At 46.0% G+C, this 9,594-nt stretch overlaps 1 non-coding gene across 1 annotated transcript; it reads left to right on the top strand.

The window, feature by feature from the left end:
- The first annotated feature begins 40 nt into the window (after positions 1–40).
- TRNAQ-CUG lies at positions 41–112 on the top strand. The gene has a single exon. It is a non-coding gene; the product is annotated as a tRNA-Gln (tRNA).
- The last annotated feature ends 9,482 nt before the right edge of the window (positions 113–9,594 follow it).

The following is a 9,594-nucleotide window of genomic DNA, read 5'->3' as shown; positions in this document are numbered from 1 at the left end:
AAAGGGACTAGGGGTGGCCGGGAGAGGCTGGTGACAGCGTGGTTCCATGGTGTAATGGTTAGCACTCTGGACTCTGAATCCAGCGATCCGAGTTCAAATCTCGGTGGAACCTGCATATTTTCTTTCCTTCTTTCGTTTTTTTCCTTTTCGACTCTTTGTGTCCAAACGATCCCCGGGCATTCTCTGAGCTGCCTGAGTCCCTGTGCCTAAATGGTGAATGGACACACTGAGCTCCCTGGACTCCTGTACCCAAACAATATCCAGGCATGTGCCATCCAAGCTCCCCAAGCCTCCTTTCCCAAGTGATGGATGGGCACACTCTGAGCTCTTTGGGCCTCTTCACACACAGTGTGATAACCTCACCTCACCTTTTGCCTGGTGCCCACCAACCTTAACCCTTGGCATGATGTGGGTGCCCTTCTCCTGCCTCCATGGGCAGGCACTGGCCTCACCCCAAAGGCACCCACAAGCACAGGAGAGCTCGGGGTGGGTTGGTGGGAAGCCCCCCCAAGGTCTCACAGATCCCTCCTGTGAACTGAGCTGAGAGGGGCATGTGAAACCAATGGAGCTTGTGGTGGAGGTATCAGAGATGCCAACAAGCCCTTTCAGCTCATGAGGTTCAGAGGCCATGAGCACAGGCCCCTTTCCCACTGCCATCCTTGCCTACCCTGCTTCTCTCTTCCCAAAAGATGGTCCAGTTCCCCTTGTCTGCTCCTGTGCCATGGGAGACACCAACTTTGTAGTCAGCTTCTCCTGGTGCAGGCTTGACATCTAAACAACTGAGGATAAAAATAGCACTTGTGTCCAGATGATTAAACCGAATCCCTTAAAACCTCTCTTTTCCCACCAGCCTGCCTTCAGCAGCAGTGTGTTTGCCATCACTGCAGTCAGTGGCTGTGTCATCATTCCTGTGTGTGAAAGTAACCCCCAGGCATCAACAGCAGTGCTGTGCATCAGTTACCGTCTGCTGGAACTGTAACGAGCCAGAACGTGATCCTCTGTGTTTAAAAATAAATAGTTCACGCTGCCTCAGAGCTTCTGAGTGAGGAAAACAAAACATTAATAACAAAGACACCTGATGTGCGACCACAGTGTGTCACGCCACAGGAGTACGGTGCTGCCGGCAGAGGCTCTCCAGGAGCATCGGGTGAGACTGGAGCATTGAGAGCATCATGGTCTGGGCTCACCCATATCCTGCTGCCAGCCTCTTATGTGCCCTGCACCTCCAGCTCCTCACAGGGGGTAGCTTAGTAGCAGGAGGTCTGTAGGAGTCTGTGTTGTCTTTGGATTCATTCTTTTTATCTCCAGAAAAACCCAGAACCCACAAAACCTTGAGCCTGAAAATGCTCATCCCGCTCCTGCCACCTTTCTTAATCCTCGGGCATTGACTAGTACATCAAATGGATAGCAGATACTTGTCTGTGTAGAGGCTGGGTATATTTATAATTCAGGAGCTCAGGTTTCCATCTCATGTCCTATTTGCACTTGCCCATCGAACTTTGTTGTTAAAAAGCTATTAATTTTCACTTGATGTTTCTCAGACCTGGTTTCATCCTCCAGAATTGCTATTAGCGCTAAAACATCTTAAAAGAACACAGATGAAGTATTTTTAGTTATCCTCCTGTAAGACCTGTTCTCCTTTTCACACTTTGGATTTTGTTTGTGAGCCTAGAAACACCCTTTATTTACATTTTTCATGTATGCAAGCTTTACTTCCTCTTGCACCTAATTGCAGACGTTCCTCATCTAGAACTGGCTTACCTTATGCAAGACTTTAGGGTACAGGGTGAGGACAGTGGCTCTTCTGACTGAGGTAAAAATCACAGTTCCCATATTGCTGCACCACTGTCATTTCTTGAACATCAGCCATTATAAAGCAGAGGCATTTTTACCAATGATTTTTACCAAAACATCAAAATTTGTGCAGATTGTCATGGAGTCGAGCAGCAGCAGGGACTACTTCTATCTAAGCCTGTTTAAATGCAATTGATCATTTCAAAACAGATTCTTCATGGTGAAAACTGAAACAGCAGAAAGAGGTCTGTGTCTAAACAGGAATCAAAAGAGCAGGACATGAGGAGACCGTTGAACTAGCAAGGAGCTCCAGAAATTAAAGTCTTACATCCTGTTCAGTCCTGGGTTAATTTTGTTGCTGTTCAAGCCCCAAATGAGAATATCCAAACCCTCAGGAAATTTCACTGTCAGCACAGTCTGGTTTGGGCTGCTCTGCTCTTTCTCTGTGTCCCCTCCCAGAGCAAGTTGCTGCAGTGATGGGATGGCCTAGGACACCGGCCGTGCACAGGAAACATGGCCAGAAAGCAGAGGTCAGGCCTGGAATAACAGAGACCGTGCGCTCTCCAAGTGACAGCTTTTAATGTGAGAACAGTCACTCGGCACTGGCATTTCTGCTGCATTAATTGCCATTAGTGTCATCCTTGCGGGAACACTAAATTCATGGCAAACCTTGAATTAGAGCGCTCTCATAATTCCTAACTTAGGCAGAACCATTTGCAGAGGCAGCACGTCTCAAGCAACTGGAGCAGAGACAAGGAATGATACTCAGCTGGGCCTTGGATGTTCAATTTAGCGAAGAAAAGAAGCAGAGGTCACACTCATAACTGCGTATTTATGGGTCTGTTCTGGAAAATCATAGAGCAGCTGCCAAAAAGGGCCCAGCACCATTAACGTGCAGATGTGTGTCAGGGCTCCCAGCTCTCAGCTGCCCAGCCCCAGGCAATGTGCATCAAGCTCTCCCTGCACCCAATCCTCATTTCATTCTCCACTTCCCTCCTTCCACCATTTCCTGAGATCCCCAAGAGTAATCCTGGCCTAATAAAGTAGAAAATTTACCACCATCTTTGAAGGTTGTGGCATTCCCACAACAAGGTCAAGGTGTCTTTGCAGAGTACACTGGTGGTATTTGACATGGAAATGGCAGAATATGAAACAGGGATGGCCATTATTTGCTGCTGGTCCCAGCTTTTCTGGCTCTGAAATCCCTGTTCACACTTTGCCAAGCCCATCTCCTTGCAAAGCTCAGAGAAGATTTGGAATTGGAAATCACAATAATTCAAAATTGTCCTTGAAGGGCCGTTGACCCAAATTCCTATTTCCCAGATAAAAGCAGGCCCTGGCTTCCCCAGGGCAGAAAACAGGAAGGACAAAAGCAGAGCCCCAGAACTCTGTTTCATCAGAGGAGAAATATTTCCTAAGGGGAAAACTCAATCAATACTTTGCAATTTCCTAACAATCCATGAATCATTGCAATTATGCAGAGATAATTCAAGCTTTCCAACCTAGCTGCTAAATTAGAGAAAAGCGTACTCCTAGCACGCGCTACCCCCAGTTTGACATGTCAGCAGAAAAAAACCCTTCGAATATAAAATCCATCCACTGAAATTAAAAAAAACAACCACTTTTTTAAAACCCTAGACCAATTTAAAGGGTCTACAATGTACAAGGATTCTATTTTTCAGGTAATTCTATGCCACAGGTAGGAATAATGGAAATACATGGAGTCAATAGGAATTTTTCTGTTGATGACTTATTTGCATTCCATCACTTGCTATGTCCTTTCTGATTTCTATAGCTCTAAGAAGAAAAGGTATAAGAAGAAATAGACCAAATCAAAATCAATTTCTAAATTAGCCTTTCCTTTTCTAACCTTGAAGTTGAAATAAAAAAAGGCCTGAATCTGAACACATTTTATATCCAAAATCGAATCTCAGTCTGGTTTTGCTGTTCTTCAGGGATCCCTGCAGCACTGCAGAAAGAGTGGGAAGGGAACAGAAAAATTAACCATCTTCTGGAGACATTTTTCACTAGGACAATATTATGGTAAGCAGAAAGGAAGGAAAGTTTTCAGTGTGTTTTGGGAACAGGAATTGAGTGCAAGACTCAATGACTTCGTGTTCCTTGTGATGACTGTCAAAATGAAGTCATCAGTTTCCTGAATGCATTTTGGACTCAACACTCATCTCTTTGTCTCTGCTGCCTCCAGAGACACACTAGCAAGATAACCATGGCAGCCCCAGGACAATTGCTGCCGAAGATATATAGAATCATCGTTCAAAATCTTCTTCCTCTTACACACTCTGCCAGAGGGGTTTATTTCCTATCTAGGGTCAAAATTTGCTTGATGTTGGAGTTGGTACCAGGCAAATGCAGAGACATCAGCGCAGGCGTTATCACGTGGCCCATCATCTTCTAATTTGGATTCAAAAGATCAGCCCTGGGGAATGAGGAAGCAGTTTGGGTTCTGTGGCCAAGTCATTCTCTGCTGAAACAACCGGCGGGGCTGGCTGGCTGTGCTCAGCATGGCCACGTTGTTGGGGAGATGCACAGTGGTACTGGGAGCCAAGCTGAGACTGTAAAACTTTTCTCATTAAGATCATTAGAGAGCTGTCAGATGGAACAACTGGGATGGCTTTGATCTGGCAGAATACCCTTCCTCCTGTTCCCAGACCTTGGGAACTATCCAGTTTTCCATAATTTTTTTTTTCAAGTCATTCAAACATACTCTTTGGGTTTTCTATAGGTTGCAATAACTTCTTCAGGCAAACTGGAGGCTGCAACAGCTATTACAATATTAATTTATTAAATAGAAACCCTGATATTTCAGTGATTCCTCTATAAATATATGCACAGTTGGTTTTGCCAAGAAAATGACAAAATGTTGCTGATCGTCCCAAAGATATTCCCTATAAATCCACTAGGTGTCCTACTGTTTTCAAGCAATTAGGATCAAGGTGTGCTTGGGTTTTTCCCTAGTTTTGCCAGTGAGGAATTAGTTTGAGGCTTTAGTGGAATTAGGTCTGGGTTTGCAGGTTGAAAAGATGTGTACGTGTGGTTTGTGTGACACAGCAGGACATCCGGCTCACAGCGGCAGCGCTTTTGGCAAATGCCATTAATGTTCCCCACAGAGACCAACTCAAGGTTACACGCTGGAAGAGAAAAAGGGAAAAGAATCTGCCTTCCTCTCTTGGGAATGCTAAACAAGATCCAGCCGAGCCAAATCCTCTTTTCAGTCAACTTTGGGCATCTATTTATAGGACTGCTAAAGCGAGGCCAATGCTGACCTCAAAGGTGGTGGCAACACACGTTAAGCTTCATCAGAGCTGCTCTGCACAGGCTGCAGTTGTGACATTCCTGGTCACTGTCCCCATCCCTGACGGGTGTCCCGCTGCTTGCCAGATCCTGTCACAGCACATGCTCACAAGGTGTCCTGTCACTCCCAACAGGGAGGGCATGTAAATACATACCAAGAAAAGCAAGCTGAAAAGCAACTAAAGGATAATTTTCTCATCTCAGAAAATACTTGGGGTGGAGTGTGGCCATTGGACAGTCTCCAGCTGCTTGGCTGCTCCTCCGTGGCGTGACCTGGAGCGCACACACCATATCAATTGTGCTATCCAGGACATCCCTCATCTGCCTCTTTGTTACTTGCACTGAGCCTCAGATATCTCCTAGGTATTGAAAAAGCATCTTTCATTATTCCAGTGGTTTTCAGTGCTCAGAAATGCAGTATTTCAGTGAGGGACAACTGCAGGTTGATTTTTATGGTCTTGTCACTGAAGCCCAAATCACATTCTGTGTAATCCTCCCAGCCTTGCCCTCCCAAACAGGGGCTGCTGCATTTGCAAATATCCCTCCTGTTCACTCTCATTTCACTGGGCTGCCCTATCTATGCAAGGCAAGTGAGGAGAAAATCAGTTTTTTTTCTATTTAACAAATGCCAGAGGCAGAGATGCTCTCAAACAACGAGATTGTCTCCTCTTCCAGTAGGTGCTTCATGGCCAGAAGTCCTGCCTGGGGCTATTGGCTGTGCAAATAGGCACTGGGCAAGGTGTCAGCACCAGTTTAATCACAAACTGCAAGGGGAAATCAGAGGGGAAACAAGAGCCTCCTGTCCTTGGCCCACCAGGACTCCTTGCCATCAGGCATTGCGCATCATGGGAAGTGCTGAGCATCTGTCCTCTGCCATGTGTTACTGCACTGCCTTTCTTCCCTGCTATCTGTGCTCAAGGTATGGCAGTCCTTTTCCTGACTACCTGCAGGAAGAAAAGGATACTCGGGTCTTCCAAGAGTGTATCTGTAGGTACCTGCTCCAGTCCCACCCCTGTGCAGGGTGTACTATATGCTGGCTGTGAGGGAATTTAACCTGGTCCGGCGCTTGTGTTTGCTGTGACACCCAACAAACACCTCGAGCCTTGCCATGATTCAGAGCATAATGTGTGGGAGCCATCTGGTCCCGTAGCTGAAGGAGCAAATGGAAAATCTGATGAAAACACAAACAGTCACAATGAGAGACTGAAAAGATGTGTTGATATTACAAGGAGAAGTCTCCTTTTGTGGGGGGTAATCTCATCACCCATTGCCTCTTTCCTGCTCCTTCCTCTGGAAACCTGCTGATAGCCAGGTTGCACTCAGCTCTGGGAGTACTCACACCTTTGGGATGCTAAAAATATGTTTCGTGCACTTGAGCAAACCACCCGAGACAAGAATTTGCTCAGCAGCCAGCTGTGCAGTGAGCAAGATGTGCAAGATGCTTGCAGAACAGCATATTTTACGGAGCTTGGATTGATCCAGAACTTTGGCTGGTTTAAGATGTGTTCTCGATTGGGATTAGTCACTAATATTGTCTCACTGCTGTGCAGAATTAAAGCTTGTGGCTGTGACAGACTGGAGTTTCACCTCAGCTTGCCTAGATATTCTCAGCCCTGGAATGGAGGTGTATTTGGGAGGGACTGGAGCATTAGGGGAGAAACAAGGAACTCAGTGCAGTGGATGGGGTAGAGCTTGGGATGGCTTGGATTTGGCAGAGTTTTTGTGTAACTTGTCCAGGACACTGGGTTAATAGAAGTTGTTTCATTGTATTTTGGAGTCAGTCTGGGTTTCCCTCATTCTAACCCTGATTTCTGATGTTTGGAGGACACAGGGAAGGCAGGGACACAGAAGATGCCTATTTTAGTACTTCTCTTCAGGGAATGCACGTTTCAGACAGGTACACATTTGTTTCCTCTAACACCAAATTAATGGGATTGATGTATTGACTCCACAATTCTTCTAAAAATTGCTTCAAGATTTGGCCTGCTTCCAGGCTGGTTAAATGCAATGTGCACACAGTTCAAGGCAGATATTTAATTATTCTAGTATTAATATAGTTTAAAAAATTCAGTTCCCTGTGAAATGCAGAAGGCAATAGTGTAGAGAGCAGCCCAGAAAGGCACCATATCCTGGGTTCATCCCACAGCAAGGGCAGCAGGTGAGGGGGAGATTCTGCCTCTCTGCCTCACTCAGGTGACACCCCACCTGCAGAGCTGCCTCCAGCCCTGGGGAACAACATCAGAAGGATTTGGAGCTGCTGGAGCAAGTCCAGAGGAAGCCATGGAGATGCTCTGAGGATTGGAGCCCCTCTGCTCTGGAGCCAGGCTGGGAGAGCTGGGGGTATTCAGCCTGGAGAAGAGAAGGCTCTGGGGAGACCTTAGAGCCCCTTCTAGTGCCTAAAGGGGCTCCAACAGAGTTGGAGAAGGACTTTGTACAAGGGCCTGGAGGGACAAGACAAGGAGGAATGGCTTCCCACTGACAGAAGGCAGGGTTAAATGGGATATTGGGAAGGAATTCTTCCCTGTGAGGGGAGTGAGACCCTGGCACAGGTTGTCCAGAGAAGCTGTGGCTGCCCCATCCCTGGAAGTGTCCAAGGCCAGGCTGGAGGGGCTTGGAGTAACATGATCTGCCCTCTGTAAGGTGTCCCTGCCCATGGCAGGGGGTTGGATCTGGATGATCTTTAAAGTCTCTTCCAACCCAAACTATTCTGGGATTCTATGATTCCATTATACAATAATAACCCGAGTCAGTGATTTGTCAGTCTCAAGGCTTAAATCCACTGTCTCTATGACTATTCCTATATTTAACTAAATAAATACTGGCAAAGTACTCACCTCAGGTACTCAGCTACTGTATTTGTAGACTATTACAGCTGGTGATGGGGTCAGTAGCTCTGACCCAGGAGGAGGTGACCGGTCTGGGGGGATGGTCCCAAAAGGAATCGCCTTCCTGAGGCCCGGTGTCTTCCCTCAGCTGCTGGCCAGGAGGGCCTGTGCAGAGGCTGTCAGCTCTTTAGTGATTATCAGCTCGTGATTCCAGCTCAGCTCTGCAGGGCAGCCTCCAGGCCAAGCCAGACCAGAGAGAGAGACGAGAGGCTCGTGTGTGGCTGGTTCTGCACGGAAGGAAGCTTTATTGTTGGTCCCCTCCGGCGAAGGGGAAAGCCGGGGACGAGAGCTCTCTGTCACAGGGGCAGAGGCCTAGCTTTTATAGGGATACAGGGGATGGGTGAAGGCCAATGGGTTACAAAGGATCTGCATAGGGTCTCCTAAGGGATTGTGGGTCTGTCTTTTCTCGCCGTGACCATAGAAGAGGTTGCCTTTCCAGGGAGTCCTGCTGGGCGATTACAAAATCTCTTATCTCAGCAGAGATCCCTCCAGGGCAGGGGCTGGGCATATCCCACAGTAGACTATGGGAACATCTCTGTGCCAGGTAGGCTCCTGGTCCTAAAAAGAGAAATAACTTGTATTAGGAATGGAGTAAGAGTCCTGTATTTGATTCTTTGATCACTGTGTCTCTGCTTTTATGATCTCACTAGGACAGTTACTTGATGCTTCTATATTTTGAGTGTCAACATGACTCCTCCAAATATTTGAAGTCATCTTTGTGTTTAATTTCTTTTCTGGCAAAACAGCATCCACTGCAGTTTAAGAATAGAATACATTAAAAAAAGTATACAACTCCAAAGCATAGAACATAGAATTTCTGGGCAAAATTCTCCTCTCAGTTACACTTATATAACTCTGGAGTAGTGTCTTCCTCTTTCTTGTTACTCTGAACCTCCTTTTCATCTCATTGGGTCAGAGCCATAGGACCTACCACACATGGCTAAATCCTATTTCATCACAACTGTTGCAATCTCCTAGACAAAATTACAATCTCAGAGGAAGTACATAAAGATGCATGGGCCTCAATATCCTAAAAATATGCTGCTGTCAGTTGTTCTCTGTTAGTAGTTTTCCATGCAAATGAAAATACTGTGGTGGTGGAGAACTGCTGAGCTATCTGGAGCAGATATTTTCTCCACACACGCAAGCAGAGAATCTGCACTATTTGGCTGAGCTCCTTTATAAAACATGTTCAACAGCTCTTTCTTTAAACAAAGAAAGGGTTTGCTCTAAATCATTTGATATTTATTTTGTATAACTTGGCTGTCCATGCTATAGAAATGCTGTTATGGTCCAAGAAGACAGATTGCCTGGGCTGGAAGCCCCAGCCCTGTTCCAGGGAAGCACATGGCTTCCTTACAATGATTATGATTAATATAATTACTATTCAGTATATGGTGCAATTGTTTTTGGTGTTTAAAACAGAACAAAACAAAACAAAGCAGGTTTGGAAAGGAAAACAGAGCATCAGAAAAAAAAATTGTTAAATAGGAAGTGGTTGACTTTCAGGAAGTAACTCCATATCCAGATTCTGCTATCCAGTGCTTCCAGTCATCAGAGAATGGGAAAAAAAACCCCCATTAAATATCCCAATGGTCCTTTA

Source organism: Corvus hawaiiensis, chromosome 13, assembly GCF_020740725.1.
Source record: "Corvus hawaiiensis isolate bCorHaw1 chromosome 13, bCorHaw1.pri.cur, whole genome shotgun sequence".
Classification (NCBI taxonomy): domain Eukaryota; kingdom Metazoa; phylum Chordata; class Aves; order Passeriformes; family Corvidae; genus Corvus; species Corvus hawaiiensis.
Note: the sequence above shows the minus strand (reverse complement) of the source record. Positions and strands in the feature narration are given on the sequence as shown.